Source organism: Bufo bufo, chromosome 8, assembly GCF_905171765.1.
Source record: "Bufo bufo chromosome 8, aBufBuf1.1, whole genome shotgun sequence".
Lineage (NCBI taxonomy): Eukaryota > Metazoa > Chordata > Amphibia > Anura > Bufonidae > Bufo > Bufo bufo.
Window position 1 is genome coordinate 108,702,578 of NC_053396.1, and position 24,257 is coordinate 108,726,834.

Genomic DNA, 24,257 nt, shown 5'->3' on the forward strand with positions numbered 1-24,257 from the left:
TGTACAGGGTGTGTAGTATAGCATGTAGCAGAGCTGTGTGTGTACAGGGTGTGTAGTATAGCATGTAGCAGAGCTGTGTGTACAGGGTGTGTAGTATAGCATGTAGCAGAGCTGTGTGTACAGGATGTGTAGTATAGCATGTAGCAGAGCTGTGTGTGTACAGGGTCTGTAGTATAGCATGTAGCAGAGCTGTGTGTACAGGGTGTGTAGTATAGCATGTAGCAGAGCTGTGTGTACAGGGTGTGTAGTATAGCATGTAGCAGGGCTGTGTGTACAGGGTGTGTAGTATAGCATGTAGCAGAGCTGTGTGTACAGGGTGTGTAGTATAGCATGTAGCAGAGCTGTGTGTGTACAGGGTGTGTAGTATAGCATGTAGCAGAGCTGTGTGTACATGGTGTGTAGTATAGCATGTAGCAGTGCTGTGTTTGTACAGGGTCTGTGGTATAGCATGTAGCAGAGCTGTGTGTACAGGGTGTGTAGTATAGCATGTAGCAGAGCTGTGTGTGTACAGGGTGTGTAGTATAGCATGTAGCAGAGCTGTGTGTACAGGGTGTGTAGTATAGCATGTAGCAGAGCTGTGTGTACAGGGTGTGTAGTATAGCATGTAGCAGAGCTGTGTGTGTACAGGGTCTGTAGTATAGCATGTAGCAGAGCTGTGTGTACAGTGTGTGTAGTATAGCATGTAGCAGAGCTGTGTGTACAGGGTGTGTAGTATAGCATGTAGCAGAGCTGTGTGTACAGGGTGTGTAGTATAGCATGTAGCAGAGCTGTGTGTACAGGGTGTGTAGTATAGCATGTAGCAGAGCTGTGTGTGTACAGGGTGTGTAGTATAGCATGTAGCAGAGCTGTGTGTACATGGTGTGTAGTATAGCATGTAGCAGAGCTGTGTGTGTACAGGGTCTGTAGTATAGCATGTAGCAGAGCTGTGTGTACAGGGTGTGTAGTATAGCATGTAGCAGAGCTGTGTGTGTACAGGGTGTGTAGTATAGCATGTAGCAGAGCTGTGTGTACAGGGTGTGTAGTATAGCATGTAGCAGAGCTGTGTGTGTACAGGGTGTGTAGTATAGCATGTAGCAGAGCTGTGTGTACAGGGTGTGTAGTATAGCATGTAGCAGAGCTGTGTGTACAGGGTGTGTAGTATAGCATGTAGCAGAGCTGTGTGTGTACAGGGTGTGTAGTATAGCATGTAGCAGAGCTGTGTGTACAGGGTGTGTAGTATAGCATGTAGCAGAGCTGTGTGTGTACAGGGTGTGTAGTATAGCATGTAGCAGAGCCATGTGTACATGGTGTGTAGTATAGCATGTAGCAGAGCTGTGTGTGTACAGAGCTGTGTGTACATGGTGTGTAGTATAGCATGTAGCAGAGCTGTGTATGTACAGGGTGTGTAGTATAGCATGTAGCAGAGCTGTGTGTGTACAGGGTGTGTAGTATAGCATGTAGCAGAGCTGTGTGTACAGGGTCTGTAGTATAGCATGTAGCAGAGCTGTGTGTACAGGGTGTGTAGTATAGCATGTAGCAGAGCTGTGTGTACAGGGTGTGTAGTATAGCATGTAGTAGAGCTGTGTGTGTACAGGGTGTGTAGTATAGCATGTAGCAGAGCTGTGTGTGTACAGGGTCTGTAGTATAGCATGTAGCATAGCTGTGTGTGTACAGGGTGCATGCAGCAGTGTAGCAGAGCAGGAAGCCTGGCAGGGACTCGTGACACGATTCTTTTGACTAATAAACTCTCAGACAATTATCTGAGTCCCTGCAATAACTATAGCCACTACATCACAGTCTGCTCCACTGCATTCACTGCAGCAGAGCTGTGTTTGCCAGGAGCAAGTCCCTCCTGACCTTCGGTTCACTTGAGAGCCGACTCAGCAAGTGAACCGAAGATTCGATGAGCTGAGCATGCGCATTGATCTTCAGTTCACTTGCTTCTGCCAGCTCAGGAAGTTAACCGAAGATCCGATTCATGAAAAAGATCCGAACTTCCCATCTCTACTGTACAGCTGCAATGTGACAGGAAGATCTTCTGCCCTGTGTGTGTATTTTTTATTTTTATGCAAAGTGCAGAGCAGGGTGAGGGAAAGGTCAGGTTGTTCACGCCCAGAAATATTCATGAGGCAGAGCTCAGGCTTTGTTGTTATACGCCCCCTCAGCATGTACTTCAGCATGTAAACAAAGCAATGACAGAACCATGAAAAGGTGGACATATGGGTTTTAACTTGATGAAATCTAGCTTAACCAAATTATATGTATATCCTGATGGATTTTAAGTGTTTTTTTTTTTTTTTATTAACTCGGATAACCCCTTTAAGTCTTCTAGCTCTCTGATTTTCAATACTTAACAGAGCTAGGCCAGAAAGTCTCTGTTGGGACATGGTGCTTCTCAAGTAATTTTTTATAAACTTTAATTTTGAAAAGGACCTTTCTGCACTTGCAACTGTAACTAGAACGGTGAGGAACAGCAGCAACGCTATGCACACATCTTGTAGATTGGATGACAAGGCCCAATTTTCAACAATTAGAAGGTGAGAAAGGTCCTTTACAGTGGAGCATCTACGAATCTCTTCCTGAAATGTTGATCGGAAGCTCAGAAGCTGTTCTGGGAAAGCTGGTGACATGTCCTCTGGGTAGCATTCCTGTAGCTGTGAAGCAGCTTTGAACAAACCATCATCGGTTTCAGAGGCAAGTACTGTAGGCTGTAGTATATTAAATCGCTGCATGACATTGCTCATTCCAGCAAATCGGTTAGACAGCTGGTTGGTCACAATGTCTAAACACCTATAAAACACACCGGTTTTAAAGTTTTGTTCTGGATCCTGCAGCCTTTCAACTATTTAAAGTTCATCAAAGTGACGCTTCACTTTTCTTGCTCTCTTGTTTTCAAACTGCGGCTGGATGTCCCACTTTTCTGCCAGTTCTACCGCTGTTTGTTTTGCTCCGTCAAAATGATCCCTATATTTTGAAAGGACTTGAGCTGCCTTTTGTATAAGATGTGCTGCACTGGATAAATCTATATTTTTGGACTGCAACAATTTAGAAACCACATTTATGGTGTCAAAAATCTTGCTTTGCAGGACAACGAGACAAACAAATTGAAAAGATCCCAATTTTTTTCTAAGGCGAGCAGCATCCCTTTCTTTTGGCTTGGATGACATCAAGTTTATTTTTGTTAAAGCTTGCATAATGTCCACAAAACGAAAGCGTAGAGCAAGCAGTGAATCATGGCGAGATGACCATCGAGTGGGGCAAAGTTTTTTCAATGTAATTGAGGACTCTGTAGAGAATGATGAAAGAATGTTCCATCTGTGTATGCTTTCCCCCCAAAAAAATACAATTCCTGGACCACTTCAAAAAAACTAGAAATTTCTGGTATGTTCCCAACAGCATCCTGAAGTACCAGGTTGAGATTGTGAGCTGCACAATGTACATACAAGGCATTTTTTTCTCTCTGTGCAATTGGAGCCTGAACACCAGAATACACCGCACTCATTGTCGCTGCCCCATCATACCCCTGGCCACGACATTTTGTTATATTGAGGCCGTTGCTCTCTATGCACGAGACAATGTCATGTTCAAGGCCTGCAGCACTCTGGTCCTCAACGGCATGAAACCCTAGGAAAACCTCTTTGATCTCCACACTAGTTGCTCTCTGGCTTTCATCTCTTTCCACAGAAACATATCTTATTATTTGACTCATTTGGTCCACTTTTGATATATCCTATGTAGTATCCATTATAATAAAATAAAAAAAGGTGCCTGTTTTATTTCAGACACAATGATGTTCCGGACCTTATTTGAAAGTATGTCTATAATTTCATTTTGGATTCTAGGACTCAAGTATCTTACTGATTTTTGGGGTAACTGGAGGAGTTGCTTTAGAACAGGGTCATACTCCGCGAGCAGCTCTATAATGGAGAGAAAATTCCCATTGTTTACCTCGCCAAGTTTTTCTCTATGACCACGGAAGGAAAGATTAGCCATTGACATTGTCAATGTTACATTGACAATCCTATGTAATACTTGTCTCCAATAGTTTTTTTCCCGTCTAATTTGCTTTTCATTTTCCTCATCTATTGTTTTGTTCTCCCTCCACTGTTCATACACTACACAGGCTTCTATATGAGTTTTGGAAGACTCATGAGCCTGAATTCTTGCAGAAAGCCTTTGCCATTTCTGTATTCCTTTTGCCCATGCCGGTTAAAAATCCTGTCTTTTTACCGTCCCCAAACAGCCAGCATGGTTCACAGTAGGCTACGTTAAGTTTAGGTGAGTAGCATAGCCACATCACAGGGATCTTAAGGCCTGTTTTTGTAACTCGTTCATAATAGCTTTCAGAAAAGCACCTTCTCTCATCATCTCGTGGAAAAGGTCCTGGGGGTCGGCACGGGCCATGAGCTATTATAAATCTTTTGATATTTGAATCCATTATTCTAATAGGGTAATGTCCCCTATCAGTAACATGTTTCTCTCCCACAACAATACTTTCTATAGAAACCTCTGTAGATTTCAACAATTCAAAATCATCACCTGATTTGGTGCTTTCTGTTGACTGCACTATTTCTTTAGTTGGTAGACTTGTGCTATTACCTTCATCGGGATTCTCGTCACCTGCTGCATCTAAAGAACTGGAGTAAGTGCACTCGCTGATTTCCACCTCTCTGACATCAACAGCACTTTCCACAGACATTTCACTTTCAGTGTTACTCTGTACAGGAGGAACACTAGCAGGTGTAGGAGTGGAAAAGTTTATTTTTGGAAGTTTGGAAGTTCTCAAAATGTCTTCCCTTTTCTGTTTACGTTTCTGAGCACCACTCTTATGTTGATAGGATGACATAATTTGAAAAATTAGTTTTCTGTAAATAAAGTTAAAAAAAAAAACTTAACCTAATTATTCTTATAATTCCACCATAAACTGCAGCCCTGAATATGCATCCCCAACTCCTCTATGTGTCTCTCCAATATGGAGCATGCTGGTATAACCTGTGCATCTCCTGTATATAATTATATATGTACAGCTGGTATAACCTATGCATCTCCTGTATATAATTATATATGTACAGCTGATATAACTTCTACATCTTCCTGTATATAGTGATATGGACCATGCTGGTATAACCTGTGCATCTCCTGTATATAATTATATATGTACAGCTGGTATAACCTATGCATCTCCTGTATATAATTATATATGTACAGCTGATATAACTTCTACATCTTCCTGTATATAGTGATATGGACCATGCTGGTATAACCTGGGTATCTCCTGTATATAATTATATATGTACAGCTGGTATAACCTGGACATCTCCTGTTATGTATATAATTATATATGTACAGCTGGTATAACTTATACATCTTCCTGTATATAGTGATATGGACCGTGCTGGTATAACCTGGTATCTCCTTATATGATTATATATGTACAGCTGGGCAGCTGGTATAAGTTATACATGTTAATATACCAGAAGATGTATAACTTATACCAGGTCAGCTCACATATAATAATATACAGAACATACCAAGGCCAGATAGTAACCATTACCTGGGCAGGCTCCGGCTGAAAGCTGCTGAATCGACCTGCTGAAAGTCAGTGGCAACTGGCAAGGCTGAATGCTGGAGGCTGGATGGGCTCAGTGTGGGCTCTGGCTGGCTGAATGAGTGCTGCTCCTGGGCCAGGTTCAGGCTGGCAGAAATGTCTGGCAGAGAGAGAGAGAATGAGGTGGGGTGAGTGACTGTAGTATAGAGTCAGGCAAGGGGGCAGTGGCACACGAGCAGTGACTATGCCTAAGCTGGACCCGCCGTCCCATCATCTTTAACAACAAAAAAGGGGGACTTATTATGGCCGTCCGTCCTGGCCTTGCGTCGGACCAGGAGTCTAAAAACCAGACTGTCAGGCCTAAAACCGGACGTCTGGCCACCCTAAAAGCAGCAGTGGCAGAGAGACTGAATACAGCAGCAGCCATTACAGTCAGATTAGAGACAAAGCTGCAGAGTAGCTGTAATCTGACTAAAATGGCTGCTGCTGGCCTCAGTGAGTCTCTCTGCCACTGCAAAGAGACCTCATATCAGCTACCTCAATCCCCATCAGACCTCAGATCAGCCCAAAGACCCCCCACTCAGCCACCAGATCAATCATCAGCCCAAAGACCCCCCCCAGTCATCCCCCATGCCCATCAGACCTCAGATCAGCCCAAAGACCCCCATCAGCCACCAGATCAATCATCAGCCCAAAGATCCCCCCCAGTCATCCCCCATGCCCATCAGACCTCAGATCATCCCAAAGACCCCCTCATCAGACCCCCCACTCAGCCACCAGATCAATTAGCCCAAAGACCCCCCCAGTCATCCCCCATGCCCATCAGACCTCAGATCAGCCCAAAGACCCCCCATCAGACCCCCCACTCAGCCACCAGATCAATCAGCCCAAAGACCCCCCCCAGTCATCCCCCATGCCTATCAGACCTCAGATCAGCCCAAAGACCCCCCATCAGACCCCCCACTCAGCCACCAGATCAATCAGCCCAAAGACCCCCCCAGTCATCCCCCATGCCCATATGACCTCAGATCAGCCCAAAGACCCCCCCCATCAGACCCCCCACTCAGCCACCAGATCAATCATCAGCCCAAAGACCCCCCCAGTCATCCCCCATGCCCATCAGACCTCAGATCAGCCCAAAGACCCCCCCATCAGACCCCCCACTCAGCCACCAGATCAATCATCAGCCCAAAGACCCCCCAGTCATCCCCCATACCCATCAGACCTCAGATCAGCCCAAAGACCCCCCATCAGCCACCAGATCAATCAGCCCAAAGACCACCAGCAATCCCCCATGCCCATCAGACCTCAGATCAGCCCAAAGACCACCCCCCCATCAGCCACCAGGTCAATCATCAGCCGAATTGCCTTGCTTTGATGGGATTGCCAGATTGGGGCCTCAGATGATCAGATCAACCCAGGCCCCAATCTGGCAATCCCATCAATAAATTCAGGCTGCCCCCCAGGGCCCCACTGCTGCTGGTCATTGTTCTCAGCAGGCCAGGGCCCCCAGGGCCTCCTACTCGAGTAGTAAGTGTGCCCTGATGCGAGCTTTTCCTGCCAGAGTGCCAGTGACTGTGACTGCAAACCCTCCCCCCGGTCATCTGCCAGGGGCCAGGGGGGAGCCCAGGGGGGGGGGGGCCTGGGGCCCTCACTACTATTCCAACTACAAGTTCAACTACTACTAGTCTCCAGTGAGTGAGTATATATAATATATTAGACAGACTGTGATGATGAGTCATGAGTCAGTCAGACTCAGAGTCAGCGCGGCCCAGCCCACGGCTTTTCCTCACTTACCGTCGAGTTACCGGCTGGCAGGGGAACTTCTTCTGACTTCTGTTCTTCTGGTCGGTCGGCGCCTCGGCGGTCCTCTTCTTCGTCCGTCCTCTCTCAGTCAGGTCTGGATCCCGTCTGAGTTCAGGCGCGTGCCGCTCGCCCATGTTCCAGCGAGACCTGCCACAGGAGTTCACAGAACTCGCGGGAGTTCACGGGCCCGGTGCCGGCGCTGACCGCAAGGAGGGGGCAACTTAACTGGGATTCTGGGAACTTGATGGGAACTTGAAGTGACTGTCTGCAGCTGCAGCAGGGGCCAGGGGTCCGCAGGTGGCCGGGCCCCCTGGGGTGCCGGGCCCGGTCGCAACTGCGACCCCTATATGTACGCCACTGCTTACTCATCATCTTCATGTCGCAATTGCCTTTCTGCTCCGCCTAGGCTGGATCATCAACTGGCAGAAGTCGAATGTGAGCCCATCGACTTCAATCCATTATTTAGGATTCGTGGTCGACTCTCTGGAGATGTCCCTCCAGTTGACGCCAGAAAGAGGAGCGCGGATTCAGGACCTGGCGAGGTTCCTTTCTGTTCCACGGCGAGTCTCCATCTGGACTCCCATGAAGATGCTGGGGCTCATGACAGCGGCTGCAGATGCAGTCCCTTGGGCTTTATGGCACCTCCGTCCTCTTCAATCGGAGGTCTTAGACAAATGGAACGGCAGCCCTGCGGGGATAGATTCCCTGTGCTCCCTATCCAACCAAACCCGGAATTCCCTCAGATGGTTGTTCTATCTGCCAGCGGGAAAGTCTATGACCCAACCAGATTGGCTCATATTGACAACAGACGCGTCCCTTGTAGGCTGGGGCGCCCATTTAGACGGATCCCCAGTTCGGGGATCTTGGTCTCCTCAGGAGCGGCATCTTTCTTCGAATCTCCGCGAGATGCGGGCTATCCGGCTAGCCCTCCTCCACTTCGCCCCTCAGATCCGGGGCAAGGCAGTGAAGGTCCAGTCAGACAACATGACTGCAGTGCTTTATATAAACAAGCAGGGAGGCACAAGATCCTTACCCCTTCTTTCAGAGATCGGGGTAATTCTGCGGTGGGCAGAGCTGAACCTATCCCATCTATCTGCCACTCACATCCGAGGCTCCCTCAACATCATTGCGGATCGCCTAAGTCGCGGCTTACCGACCATGGAGTGGTCACTGCATCCGGAGATCTTCAGGCAGCTAGTCCACAGATGGGGCATGCCAGAGGTGGATCTCATGGCAACCAGGTTCAACGCCAAGGTGCAGAGGTTCTGTTCCCTATACAGGGAGGACAACCCCCTGGCGATAGACGCTCTGACGATACCGTGGAGGTTCAGGCTGGCTTACATCTTCCCTCCTTTTTCCATGATACCGAGGATATTGATGAAAATTCGTCAGGATCAGGCCTCGGTAATAGCCATCATACCATTTTGGCCCAGGAGATCCTGGTTTACCAAGCTCATTCAGATGAGTCGGGGACAATATTGGAGACTCCCCCCGGAGCAGACCCTGGTGTCGTGGGACACTCATCTCTGCCCAGATCTGCACAGATTTAACCTGACAGCCTGGAGGTTGATCAGTCCCTTCCCAGAGTGGGAGGGCTCTCTGAGTCGGTCCTGAGAACCCTGTCGCATTCCAGAGCAGAGTCTACGAAGAAGGCCTACTCCCGGATTATGAGGATCTTCACGTCTTGGTGTAGTTCCAACCAGGTGGCGTCTGCAGATCCGCCCCTTCCTGCGATATTACAGTTCCCTCAGGATGGACTAGATAAAGGTCTCTCCCCATCTACCCTGAAGGTTCAAGTCTTTGCCATCTCGGCCTGTCTCAACAGACCATACTCTCGGGACCCGCTCATCAAACGCTTCCTTAAGGGAGCTGAAAGATTGAAGCCTACAATACTGAAACCCGTTCCCCAATGTGACCTATCAGTAGTTCTCAAGGGGTTAGCAACTCCCCCCTTTGAACCTTTGGAGGAGGCAAATTTTAAATTCTTAACTCTTAAAGTGGTTTTTCTTCTGGCTATAGCCTCAGCCAAGAGAATCTCTGAGCTGCAAGCTTTTTTCTGCAATGCATCCATATATAATTTTTTTACAGGACAGAGTCCTTCTGAAATTTCTACCTTATTTTAGACCTAAGGTTCCAACTTTTCAAAATGTTAACCAGGTAATCTCTCTACCTGTGTTATTCTCCGCCTCCTCCTCTGATGCTCCGGTTAGACATCCACTGGACATCTCGAGATGCCTCCAGGTCTATGTGGATAGATCCAGGGAGTTCAGGATAGATGAGAACCTCTTCATCCTGTTTGCTGGTAAGTCTAAAGGCCGTAAAGCGTCTAAAGCTACTATTAGTCGCTGGGTCAGGGAAGCCATCAGGGAGGCTTTTATGTCCCAATCTTTAGATCCTCCGGAGTTTGTGATGGCCCATTCTACTAGGGCCGTGGCAACCTCTGTTGCGGAGAGAAGTCTTCTCCCCTTAGAGTTGATCTGTAAGGCGGCTTCCTGGAGCTCTGAATCAACCTTCATCTCTCATTATAGAATAGATGCTAAGGTGGCAGAGTTTTTGGCCTTTGGGCAGACAGTTCTTACTTCTGCCAGGCATGAGGACCCTCCCTAGGGGCTTCTTCTTGCTATCTCCCCATCTCTGCTGCTGGTAGGACGTAAGGGAATCGTTAATTTCTAACGATAATTTGTTTTCCCTTAGTCCTAACAGCAGCACACAAATTTTCCCGCCCTAAGTACATTCTTGTTATAGACACGGTGGGCTGGGGGGTGATCCCCTCCCTTTAGGGGAGCTGGAGTTTGTTCATTGGTTCTTTGGGCTCATTAAAATTCCGCCGGTCCTACCAGTCCACGGGGGCAGTTAACCCCATCTGTGCTGCTGTTAGGACTAAGGGAAAACAAATTATCGTTAGAAATTAATGATTACTTTTCATTCCCCATATGTCTACTTCATGTTTGGATCATTTTGGGAATGATATTAAATTTTTTGGGGATGTTACAAGGCTTAGAAGTTTAGAAGCAAATCTTGAAATTTTTCTGAAATTTTCAAAAACCCAATTTTTAGGGACCAGTTCAGGTCTGAAGTCACTTTGCGAGGCTTAGGCCTCATGCACACGACAGTATTTTTTCACGGTCCGCAAAACGGGGTTCTGTTGGCCCGTCATCCGTGACCGTTTTTTCGTCCGTGGGTCTTCCTTGATTTTTGGAGGATCCACGGACATGAAAAAAAAGTCGTTTTTGTGTCCGCCTGGCCGTGCGGAGCCAAACGGATCCGTCCTGATTTACAATGCAAGTCAATGTGGACGGATCCGTTTGACGTTGACACAATATGGTGCAATTGCAAACGGATCCGTCCCCCATTGACTTTCAATGTAAAGTCAGGAGTTAATATACCATAGGATCGGAGTTTTCTCCAATCCGATGGTATATTTTAACTTGAAGCGTCCCCATCACCATGGGAACGCCTCTATGTTAGAATATACCATCGGATTTGAGTTACATCGTGAAAACTCATATCCGACAGTATATTCTAAAACAGAGGCGTTCCCATAGTGATGGGGATGCTTCAAGTTAGAATATACTACGAACTGTGTACATGACTGCCCCCTGCTGCCTGGCAGCACCCGATCTCTTACAGGGGGCTGTGAGCCGCACAATTAACCCCTCAGGTGCCGCACCTGAAGGGGTTAATTGTGCGTATCATAGCCCCCTGTAAGAGATCAGGGGCTGCCAGGCAGCAGGGGGCAGACCCCCTCCCTCCCCAGTTTGAATATCATTGGTGGCCAGTGTGCACCCCCCCCCCGGCCCCCCTCCCTCCCTCTATTGTATTATCATTGGTGGCCAGTGTGCGGCCCCCCCCAGCCCCCCCTCCCTCTATTGTATTATCATTGGTGGCCAGTGTGCGCCCCCCCCGGCACCCCCTCCCTCCCTCTATTGTATTATCATTGGTGGCCAGTGTGCGGCCCCCCCCGGCCCCCCCTCCCTCCCTCTATTGTATTATCATTGGTGGCCAGTGTGCGCCCCCCTGGCCCCCCCTCTATTGTATTAATATCATTGGTGGCCAGTGTGCGGCCTCCCCTCTCCCCCCCCCGATCATTGGTGACAGCGGAGAGTTCCGATTGGAGTCCCAGTTTAATCGCGGGGGCTCCTATCGGTAACCATGGCAACCAGGACGCTACTGCAGTCCTGGTTGCCATGGTTACTTAGCAATATTAGAAGCATCATACTTACCTATACATATTACCAAATGATCCACTAACCCAGGAAGTTAATTCAATTGTTCCAATAGCGTTGCTGGCTATAATTCCCGTTTCTGGTCCTATTAGTAAAATATAACTTTTATTTGCCTTTTTATAAACTATATTCAATACAGAAAAAACACACACTTTTAAAAGATATATGGAGGACCTGGACCTGTGGGCTCCGTATCTATATCCTTAAGAGGATTGATATAATTGTGTTATTCAGGAGGACTTGCTCTTTCCCACATATATATATCACACACAGGCTACTTGTGTTTAGCCCGTGTAATTACACTTGGGTATCCATAGGTGTCGCCTCTTAAAGGTCTATGACCCGTCACGCCGCAATGTTGCTGATTGTTTCGTTTTAGGCTCAGCCTATATGATGTGTCCTACACTGCCTATTTCCAGACTACTTGTCCTACTTGTATTAAACTCTGGCCCTCAGGGGGATACGGCGTCTGCAGATCGCCTTTCCCTAACCATTCTAAGCCCTACCATTTATTAAAATGTTAAAGACACAGCTCCCCCAACATGTTTCACCGCATCAGCGGCGTCTTCAGGGGAATGGAGCTACTATCAACACGAGTGTTTGCTAGCTCCACCTCTTTATATCAATGGGGTGGGTCTCACTTGAGAGTCGCCTATCACATAGCAACCTCGTGTTGACTGATGTCTATTATGGCCACTCACATATTACTTCCGAGTAGACAGACTGTCATCTGCGCATGCGTCCGGTGTTTGACTTTCTCCCACTGTTATGAATTGTATGCGCGTGCGTGGTAACACAGACTGATTTTCAGACATATATTCCACGCATGCGTCCGATCTTTAAACTTTCTCCCACTCCTATGAATTTGTGCGCATGCGCGGCAACATAGACTGATTTCCAAAATATATTCCGTGCATGCGTCCGATGTTTGAAACTTTTCTATCTTGCTGTGAGTTATGCGCATGCGTGAAGACTTAGATATATTATCAGTTCAAGTTCCACCTCATATGCGCATGCTCTGGGACTTGGATTTCCTTGTCTCACCTATCTTCTGCGTCTGCGCCCGGTGTTTGCTGGTTTTTCCTCTATGAGCTTATGCGCTTGCGTCGGGACATTGGTTTAGGTTCGTGCACTTCGGGACTTTGAATAATTTCTCTCCATGTCCTCTGCGCTTGCGCCTGGCGTGTTGAAATACCTTTACCTCTGGTAAGTTTGTGCGCATGTGTTGGGAGATAGGCTTGTTCTCTGTTCTTATTTCACCACCATCCAGGGGGTATCCGAACTTGACCATGTCATTCTGTTCTATAAATGCTGATATTTCTATCCTATCAGATTTCGCTAATATCATGCCCCTGTCATATTTCCACTCTTTATAGGGTTGCATTTCTACCTATATCACCTCATTTATGTGTATGTTACTGTACATAGCACACTGTAATATTAATATTTTTTCTCCCTATAGCCCAGCATTAGTCTAGATCCACCAGACCACCAGGACAAGGGTTCCTCCTGGCGACCAGCCATATCCCACACAATAGATCCCCCTGGAGCACCGAACCGCACATAGGCAGACTTCCAAATCGCTGAGGTCAGTTATAATATGACCATATTTTTCCTTTCATAGTTTTATTATTGTGGAGACTTTTATTCCCTTTTTTATTTATTAATGGTTTTTAGGATACGCCTCTCGGATCCACCTTTCAGCTATAGGGAGAAAAAATATTAATATTACAGTGTGCTATGTACAGTAACATACACATAAATGAGGTGATATAGGTAGAAATGCAACCCTATAAAGAGTGGAAATATGACAGGGGCATGATATTAGCGAAATCTGATAGGACAGAAATATCAGCATTTATAGAACAGAATGACATGGTCAAGTTCGGATACCCCCTGGATGGTGGTGAAATAAGAACAGAGAACAAGCCTATCTCCCAACACATGCGCACAAACTTACCAGAGGTAAAGGTATTTCAACACCCCAGGCGCAAGCGCAGAGGACATGGAGAGAAATTATTCAAAGTCCTGAAGTGCACGAACCTAAACCAATGTCCCGACGCAAGCGCATAAGCTCATAGAGGAAAAACCAGCAAACACCGGGCGCAGACGCAGAAGATAGGTGAGACAAGGAAATCCAAGTCCCAGAGCATGCGCATATGAGGTGGAACTTGAACTGATAATATATCTAAGTCTTCACGCATGCGCATAACTCACAGCAAGATAGAAAAGTTTCAAACATCGGACGCATGCACGGAATATATTTTGGAAATCAGTCTATGTTGCCGCGCATGCGCACAAATTCATAGGAGTGGGAGAAAGTTTAAAGATCGGACGCATGCGTGGAATATATATCTGAAAATCAGTCTGTGTTACCACGCACGCGCATACAATTCATAACAGTGGGAGAAAGTCAAACACCGGACGTATGCGCAGATGACAGTCTGTCTACTCGGAAGTAATATGTGAGTGGCCATAATAGACATCAGTCAACACGAGGTTGCTATGTGATAGGCGACTCTCAAGTGAGACCCACCCCATTGATATAAAGAGGTGGAGCTAGCAAACACTCGTGTTGATAGTAGCTCCATTCCCCTGAAGACGCCACTGATGCGGTGAAACATGTTGGGGGAGCTGTGTCTTTAACATTTTAATAAATGGTAGGGCTTAGAATGGTTAGGGAAAGGCGATCTGCAGACGCCGTATCCCCCTAAGGGCCAGAGTTTAATACAAGTAGGACAAGTAGTCTGGAAATAGGCAGTGTAGGACACATCATATAGGCTGAGCCTAAAACGAAACAATCAGCAACATTGCGGCGTGACGGGTCATAGACCTGTAAGAGGCGACACCTATGGATACCCAAGTGTAATTACACGGGCTAAACACAAGTAGCCTGTGTGTGATATATATATATGTGGGAAAGAGCAAGTCCTCCTGAATAACACAATTATATCAATCCTCTTAAGGATATAGATACGGAGCCCACAGGTCCAGGTCCTCCATATATCTTTTAAAAGTGTGTGTTTTTTCTGTATTGAATATAGTTTATAAAAAGGCAAATAAAAGTTATATTTTAATAATAGGACCAGAAACGGGAATTATAGCCAGCAGGCTATTGGAACAATTGAATTAACTTCCTGGGTTAGTGGATCATTTGGTAATATGTATTAGTAAGTTGAGGGAAGTCCTCTGAATTGTATGATCCCACTATAAGAGAGGGAATTAGTCTGAGGGTTGTATGCTGCATATGTGAGAGCCCAGCTGGGTCACCTAATTTACTTCATTCTCTAAATAGGCGACTGTGGTGGTTTTGGATCTAGGATGTGATGGCAGGTTTTTTAAAGCAAAAATTGAATCTGGAAAGCCTCAGCATCAAAGCTAGTCAAGTCTTCTCCAATACAAACATTCCATTAAATCAGACAGATATTAATATAGCGTTTAGAAATTTGAATAAAACATACAGCCAGCATATTAGAGCCTGGTGGGAAGTAGCCAGCCTTGATACGTATATACAGCAAGGAATTGTATATAGAGGATTACGTATTCCCTTACGACCAAATACGCACCTTGAAGATTTACAATTTACAAAAGGCTGGGAGCAGCTCCTAACCGAGTGCTCTCTGCGACTAATCAAATATCTGTCTGACTACGAAAAAAGTTCCTTTGCAAAATTGGATCAGCAATTAGAAAAAGAGATCAAAGAAATACAGGAATTTAGCCAACATCCAGAATTTACGATCTTGGAACAAAATATAAAGAAAAATATTGATCTCTTGCAAAATGAGATAAAAGAACGAAAACACGTAAAATATATCAGAGATCGACAAGATTTTGAAACAAATAGAGTATACGTGTGGAAAAACAGGAATAATAATAGGAATACCTATAGGAGACAGACAGAGACTTCCGATACGGATACATCAGGCACAGAAGAGTCAGCACAGGGTAATTTAAGAACAGGTAACAAACGAAAAATAAAGAAAGGGAGATATCAACAACCCAAAAGGCCTGCCCAAGGGAATAGATCAAATTTACAATCATGCCCCACAGTAGCCATAAGACAACCCTATATGGGACTAAGCCACACAATGACCAATATGGATGTAAATCCATCCCTAGGAGCAACATCTATCTCCACATCTACACAACCCTTCTCCTTTGGTCAGTCAGCAAATGCTGGAGCCAATGCAGCTCAGAATACAACTGTGAGCCATGCATCGACAACACAGATGAATATTCAGCCAAGTGCACCAATAGCCCCCCTTTTTTGAGGACAGGCAGGGATCCAATTGAGGGATCGAGAAAAATGGGGTTACAGCAAATAGAAGATCTAACAACAATTGAGGAAGTGAATGATAGACAAATTATCAATTTGTCTGGACATGTACTTACAACAGCACAGAAAATACTCCTTAAAAAAGGCCTGACATTCTCACCTGTTCCACAGTGTGATAAATTCATGTGGATAAAGGATGTTAATCTTTTCGCACGGAAGTTGGCCTTACATAAGGTCCACAAACAGGAAGAATGGGACCTAAAAAAGATGTACGAAAATGAAAGGAGATGTGTCCAGACATTGGAAGACCTACTCAAAGAAAATGAGGGACAATGTATCATTCCAGATCCCCCTTTCTCGTCTCTTAAACCCAAGTCAAAAATCACTCCCTCCTTTGTACAGTTTAAAGAGATCGACACTTTTGTGAATCTTGTGACGCAGGATATTAAATCTCTGAAAATGAGGAAAGACCAGATTATACCCAATTTGAGCACTCAGGAACTAGAGGCCCTTGAAGAACTTAAAAAGAATGAAAATATCATAATTAAACCCAGTGACAAGGGTGGAAACATAGTCATCCAAAATAGGGATGACTATGTTGGAATGGTACTGAGATTGCTGAGGGATAAAAAAACGTATCAAATATTCTCGAACGATCCCACTAAGGCCTATACAAATGAATTAAAAACTTTACTCTGTGATGCCAGATCTAGAGATTTAATATCAAAAGACGAATTCCTGTACCTTCTTAAGAAAGACCCGACCATCTCCACTTTTTATGCACTGCCCAAAGTGCATAAGGATAAAATTCCTATTCCTGGAAGACCAATAGTGTCCGGTAATGACAATCTGACTCAGGGGATCAGTCAATATATCGACCAGATACTGAGACCTTTTGTCACTACACTTCCATCTTATATTAAGGACACAAAAGACCTCCTCCTGAAAATTAATGAAATAACAATAACGTCAAATACCATCCTAGCAAGTCTGGACGTCGAATCCCTATATAGTAACATTGAACATTCACTAGGGCTTAAAGCTGTTCACCAATTCCTCAGTACAAGAAGTAGGAACTTTCACCAACATAACCACCTTGTTCTATCTATGTTAGAATTTGTTTTGGAGCACAATTTTTTTATATTTCAAGGGCACTTTTACAGGCAGATTAATGGAACCGCGATGGGGACATCATGTGCCCCCACTTATGCTAATTTATTTTTGGGGTGGAGGGAAAATGATTTGGTGTTCACGGAGGGGATGTCGTCATATACCTGTCACATTCTCTTTTGGGGCAGGTATATAGACGACATCCTTATCCTGTGGGATGGGGGACAATCACTGTTTAAAGAATTCACTCAAACACTAAACACTAATAATATAGGGATGAGATATACATACGAAATACAGGAAAAGGAGATAGTCTTCCTCGATTTAAAAATCTAAATTTCGGAGAATGGACGTCTCAATACAGAAGTGTACAGGAAGCCAACTTCGACCAATAGTTATTTACATTGGACTAGCTGGCATCCAGAGCCCCTTAGGAGAGGAATACCTACGGGCCAATATTTAAGGGCCCGTAGGAATTGCTCTGATGAAGGGACCTTTGAGAGGGAAAGTGAACATCTCTACGAGAGGTTTAAAAGGAGGGGATATCCATCTGCCCCCCTAAAAAAAGCTTATAACAGAGCCAGGACTGTAAACAGAGAAGACCTCTTGAAACCTTCACCTCAAAAAAGGAATGACATCATCCGATGTATAGGCACCTTTGACGGATATAATAAAGAGATACAGAATATCCTAAAGAAATATTGGTATATAATACAATCAGACAGTGACTTAAGACCAGTACTTACCAGTAATCCAAGCGTAACATACAGAAGAGGGTCCAACTTGAAGGATCAATTGGTGCACAGCTACCTAAAGGAAAAGGGAACAGGTAATATTGTAAATAGAGAAAAGTATCAAGGGTCATCACCGTGTGGAGATTGCTCCTTTTGTAAATACATCCCACGAATTAAAAAATTTATTAATCCAGCCGATAAAAGGGTGTATGAAATCAGACAACTGATTACATGCAAAACCCAAGGAGTGGTGTATATAGCATCATGTCCATGTCCTAGATTATATGTGGGCAAAACCACTAAGGAATTGAGGCGGCGGATATCAGGCCATCTAAGCTCAATAGAAACAGAGAAAGATACACCCATTGCAAGACATATAAAATATGTACATGGGAATAATAAATCAGTATTACGTTTCTGGGGCATTGAGAAAGTAACCATGGGCCCTAGGGGAGGCAATCTTGACAAAAAATTATTACAGAATGAAGCCAGATGGATTCAACGACTCAACACAATGAGTCCAGTAGGCCTGAATGAGGGCTTCACATATGCAGCATTCATATGATACTTTAATGTGGTAATAAATTAAATAAATAAATAAATGATAGAAAGGTCATAGACCTATATGGTAAATATACCCTCTACATATCCCTCTCTTTAGATACAAAGAAAGACTGTAGGAAATGACTACAATAAATATATTAAAAGGATTAGACCAAGGGTTTGATCAGAAAAAATACAGGCCATGACATATTTAAAGGTGGATCCGAGAGGCGTATCCTAAAAACCATTAATAAATAAAAAAGGGAATAAAAGTCTCCACAATAATAAAACTATGAAAGGAAAAATATGGTCATATTATAACTGACCTCAGCGATTTGGAAGTCTGCCTATGTGCGGTTCGGTGCTCCAGGGGGATCTATTGTGTGGGATATGGCTGGTCGCCGGGAGGAACCCTTGTCCTGGTGGTCTGGTGGATCTAGACTAATGCTGGGCTATAGGGAGAAAAAATATTAATATTACAGTGTGCTATGTACAGTAACATACACATAAATGAGGTGATATAGGTAGAAATGCAACCCTATAAAGAGTGGAAATATGACAGGGGCATGATATTAGCGAAATCTGATAGGATAGAAATATCAGCATTTATAGAACAGAATGACATGGTCAAGTTCGGATACCCCCTGGATGGTGGTGAAATAAGAACAGAGAACAAGCCTATCTCCCAACACATGCGCACAAACTTACCAGAGGTAAAGGTATTTCAACACGCCAGGCGCAAGCGCAGAGGACATGGAGAGAAATTATTCAAAGTCCCGAAGTGCACGAACCTAAACCAATGTCCTGACGCAAGCGCATAAGCTCATAGAGGAAAAACCAGCAAACACCGGGCGCAGACGCAGAAGATAGGTGAGACAAGGAAATCCAAGTCCCAGAGCATGCGCATATGAGGTGGAACTTGAACTGATAATATATCTAAGTCTTCACGCATGCGCATAACTCACAGCAAGATAGAAAAGTTTCAAACATCGGACGCATGCGCGGAATATATTTTGGAAATCAGTCTATGTTGCCGCGCATGCGCGCAAATTCATAGGAGTGGGAGAAAGTTTAAAGATCGGACGCATGCGTGGAATATATGTCTGAAAATCAGTCTGTGTTACCACGCACGCGCATACAATTCATAACAGTGGGAGAAAGTCAAACACCGGACGCATGCGCAGATGACAGTCTGTCTACTCGGAAGTAATATGTGAGTGGCCATAATAGACATCAGTCAACACGAGGTTGCTATGTGATAGGCGACTCTCAAGTGAGACCCACCCCATTGATATAAAGAGGTGGAGCTAGCAAACACTCGTGTTGATAGTAGCTCCATTCCCCTGAAGACGCCGCTGATGCGGTGAAACATGTTGGGGGAGCTGTGTCTTTAACATTTTAATAAATGGTAGGGCTTAGAATGGTTAGGGAAAGGCGATCTGCAGACGCCGTATCCCCCTAAGGGCCAGAGTTTAATACAAGTAGGACAAGTAGTCTGGAAATAGGCAGTGTAGGACACATCATATAGGCTGAGCCTAAAACGAAACAATCAGCAACATTGCGGCGTGACGGGTCATAGACCTGTAAGAGGCGACACCTATGGATACCCAAGTGTAATTACACGGGCTAAACACAAGTAGCCTGTGTGTGATATATATATGTGGGAAAGAGCAAGTCCTCCTGAATAACACAATTATATCAATCCTCTTAAGGATATAGATACGGAGCCCACAGGTCCAGGTCCTCCATATATCTTTTAAAAGTGTGTGTTTTTTCTGTATTGAATATAGTTTATAAAAAGGCAAATAAAAGTTATATTTTAATAATAGGACCAGAAACGGGAATTATAGCCAGCAGGCTATTGGAACAATTGATCATACTTACCTGCTGCGCTGTCTGTGACCGGCCGGGAGCTCCTCCTACTGGTAAGTGACAGGTCTGTGCGGCGCATTGCTTAATGATCTGTCACTTACCAGTAGGAGGAGCTCCCGGCCGAACTCAGCTCTGAAAAATCTTTTATGCAGACGGATCTTCGGATCCGTCTGTATGAAAGTAACCTACGGCCACGGATCACGGACGAGGATGCCAATCTTGTGTGCATCCGTGTTCTTTCACGGACCCATTGACTTGAATGCGTCGTGAACCGTTGTCCGTCAAAAAAATAGGACAGGTCTTATTTTTTTGACGGACAGGAAACACGGATCACGGATGCGGCTGCAAAACGGTGCATTTTCCGATTTTTCCACGGACCCATTGAAAGTCAATGGGTCAGCGAAAAAAAACGGAAAACGGCACAACGGCCACGGATGCACACAACGGTCGTGTAAATGAGGCCTTACATAATAGAAACCACCCAAAAATGACCCCATTCTATAAACTGCACCCCTCAAGGTATTCAAAACTGATTTTACAAACTTTGTTAACCCTTTAGGTGTTCCACAAGAATTAATGGGAAATAGAGATACAATTTCAAAATTTCACTTTTTTGGCAGATTTTCCATTTTAATAATTTCTTTCCAGTTACAAAGCAAGGGTTAACAGCCAAACGAAACTCAATATTTATGGCCCTGATTCTGTAGTTTACAGAAACACCCCATATGTGGTAGTAAACCGCTGTACAGGCACACGGCAGGGCGCAGAAGGAAAGGAACGCCATACGGTTTTTGGAAGGCAGGTTTTGCTGGACTGTTTTTTTTGACACCATGTCCCAATTGAAGCCCCCCTGACAGTGGCGTAGCGTGGGTTGCCATCACCCGGGCCAAGCCAAAAATTGCGCCCCCCCAGCCCGTGGGTACACCCCTTTTTAACAGATAATGTAGTAGATCACTTGCAGTCCTATGTAACACCACAGATAACAGTGATAACTTTCCGTGTACAGATAATGTAGTAGATTCAACTGCAGTCCTATGTAACACCTCAGATAACACAGTGATAGCTCTCCGTGTACAGATAATGTAGTAGATGTCACCTGCAGTCCTATGTAACTCCTCAGATAACACGGTGATAACTCGGAGTACAGATAATGTAGTAGATGGGTGTGTGATGCCCCAGAATGCAGAACACGCACAGTGTGACCTGAAGTCTGGGGCCGGGATGCGGTAGGGTGGGCCATATTCTCAATCTGCTCCCCCAACCCTACCGTAAAACAGATATGTGGATGGACATTATTATTACAGTAGAATACCGCCCCATACCTATTACATCCAGTGAAGTCTCCTGTGATGTAGACATTCCTCAACGTCTTCATTCAGAGATAAGACCGCCATGACACCTTCTTTCAGACGCTTCTCGTCTCTGCAGAGTTTCACAGATTTTTTTATAGGTTCCTCACTTTACTATCATCCTCTCCTTCCTGGTGTCTTAACAACTCATTCTGCTGCCCCCCAATACTGGGCTAGAGCCATACAGATAGTCCCCCATTCCCCATAATATTACTCCCCCTGTATATTATAATGGCCCCCTCTGTATTATTTAAATAGAGGCCCCCTCTTTTTTTATTAATATAATGGCCCCCTCTTTATTATTAATGTATTATTAATGTATTTGCCCCATATTTGTTGTTAATGTATTATTAAAGTAAATTGCCATTTGAGATTCTCAGTGAGGCCTGGCTGGGGCATGGGGCCTAATGAGGACTAACAATGGATTAATACAAAGGATTATTACTGTGGGGGCCTAAGTGGAATCTGCTGCACAATAGGCCTAAGGGAAAGAAGATTACTAGTACTACTCACTGTGCATATTCTACCTAGGCCCCCACAATAATAATCCTCCATTATTAATACTGGTCCAGTATGACTCCTCCTGAGGCTGGGCTGAGACACATTTTCCCCACAAGAATTACCTCTCTGGGCAGCAAGCAATCATTAAACTGAAGAAATACAACTACTGCTGACCTCACTCCCTAACTGGTCTGAGTGGTGCAGCAGGCCAGGCACTGTTTAGTTTATAAAATTGTGCCTCCGCTCAGTGTCTAAGGCTACTTTCACACTAGTGGCAGGACGGATCCGACAGGCTGTTCACCCTGTCGGATCCATCCTGCCGCTATTTCGCAGTGCTGCCGCTCCGTCCCCATTGACTATAATGGGGACGGGGGCGGAGCGCCGGCGCGGCACTAAAAGGTCAGACATGCAGTACTTTCAACAAGATAAAAAAATAGGAAATTGCTCACCCTCTCACAGCCACAGAGAGGTGCTCTAGTCTAAAATGATTCACCCTTCACAAATGCAATAAAACGTATATAACTAGAAGACTGGCACTCTCAACATATGGGACCGTATGGTTAGATGCAAATCACAATATTTATTAATATGTACATAAAAGAATAAAAAGATAAAATATACACTAGCACTGATTGATTGTTGAAGGTTTCACACAATATAAATCAAACAATGATATCAAAAATCATTTGTATGAGCGCCCAATATTCGATGTCGGTCCTTATATTGTTTTGGTAACCGCTATGGAAAAAAAGGAGACCATGAATGTTCACATATAAGTTCCTGGAATAAAAAGGAAAAAGGAAAAGGAAATCCTCCTTAGTTCTGTCCTAAATGAAGGCAGACAATGCGAGATGGTATTCGCTAGGATAAAGTCAATATTGTTATTATAAATGACTACCTCTTGCCCATGTGGGTATCATTTGGCATTGGCAGTGTAAAATGCGCCTGGTAATCACCCACTATGTGGGCTTACCTTTCCTTAGTGCCGGTCGGTCAATCAAGTTCCTCGGGGCTCGCTGGATGCCGGCGTCCCGGCTGTTTCTCTGTCAGTGTCCCACGTGGGTTTGGAGAAAGATTCGTCGCTCCGGAGATGACGTGTCGGCACGTAGGGTGGTGTTTGCTAATTTGCTCAGGCTCAGCCGTTCGTTGTGGCGGCCGAAGTCAAACTTACAGTGCACTGTAATTGGAGTTTTTGCTTCTCACAAATGGGTCATATTCTGATCTCCGATTTGGATCTCTTGTAACCAAACGCGTTTCGGGGAACGCTCTCCCCTTCTTCAGTGGTAGTGACCCTACTTCGTGTCTGATTGGCTTTTATACCCTCCATTGGTAATTGCCAAAAACAGGAATGGAATATATGCACTTTTCGTTTTTATCCATTTTTAATTATTTACAATATAATTATTTAATGTCTACTGTCTTTCACATCTTTATTCTCCATAGACCTTTTCATATATTCAATTTTTTTTCAGTTTTTCCACTTGCGGTTGTGTTGCGTTTTTAATGCATTTTATTTTTGACACATGCGTTTTTTTGCCAAAAATTGCAGTTTGCCTTATATTGCAAAATCCATAAAGGGTTTTATTGCACGAGCCATAGTTGGCCTTATATGTCATTTATTATGGTCTGTTCTATATATATGCAGATGAAACTATATTCACATCTGTCAATATATATTTTTGAAATGTTTCCATCATTCTTTTCAACATAAAAATTTTTTTAAGTATAAAACATTAACATAAAATCAAGGTAAAATTGTGAGTTGCATATTTAATACATTGTAGATCTTCATATTTTTGTTGATTATTGTGTATCAACATACAACATTATACATATTTCTATCTATATGTTGTTTCCCAAGATATGATAGTCCCATAAAGACATACATTGATATTATTTGGTGATTTATAATCAAATAGGGATACATCCGCAAAATAGTGCGGTAGCACCTATATATTTTTTTCTCTATATCTTATTTATAGGGGTTTCTAGAGGGCTTTCTGGGACATTTATTTCTTTCCCAAGAGACATTTTATTGGATGAAGGAAGGGTACATGCGCCTTTCTCCGAGGGAGGGTCGCAGTGCTGGTAAACAGCCAAACATGCGATCCTCCATCGGAAAAAAGGCGAACGCCCCATAAGCTCAAAGGAAGCCAAATATTTCTAAGTCAGCATTTAGTCCCTTTGGTATGAGACTTCCAAAGTCATATATTCTTTTGGACTCTGCCCTTGACATTTTTTCAATGTGATTGCCCCCTCTCCAGTCGTGTTCTATCTGTTCCAGCGCTGAGAAGGACAGGCCCTCACAATTTT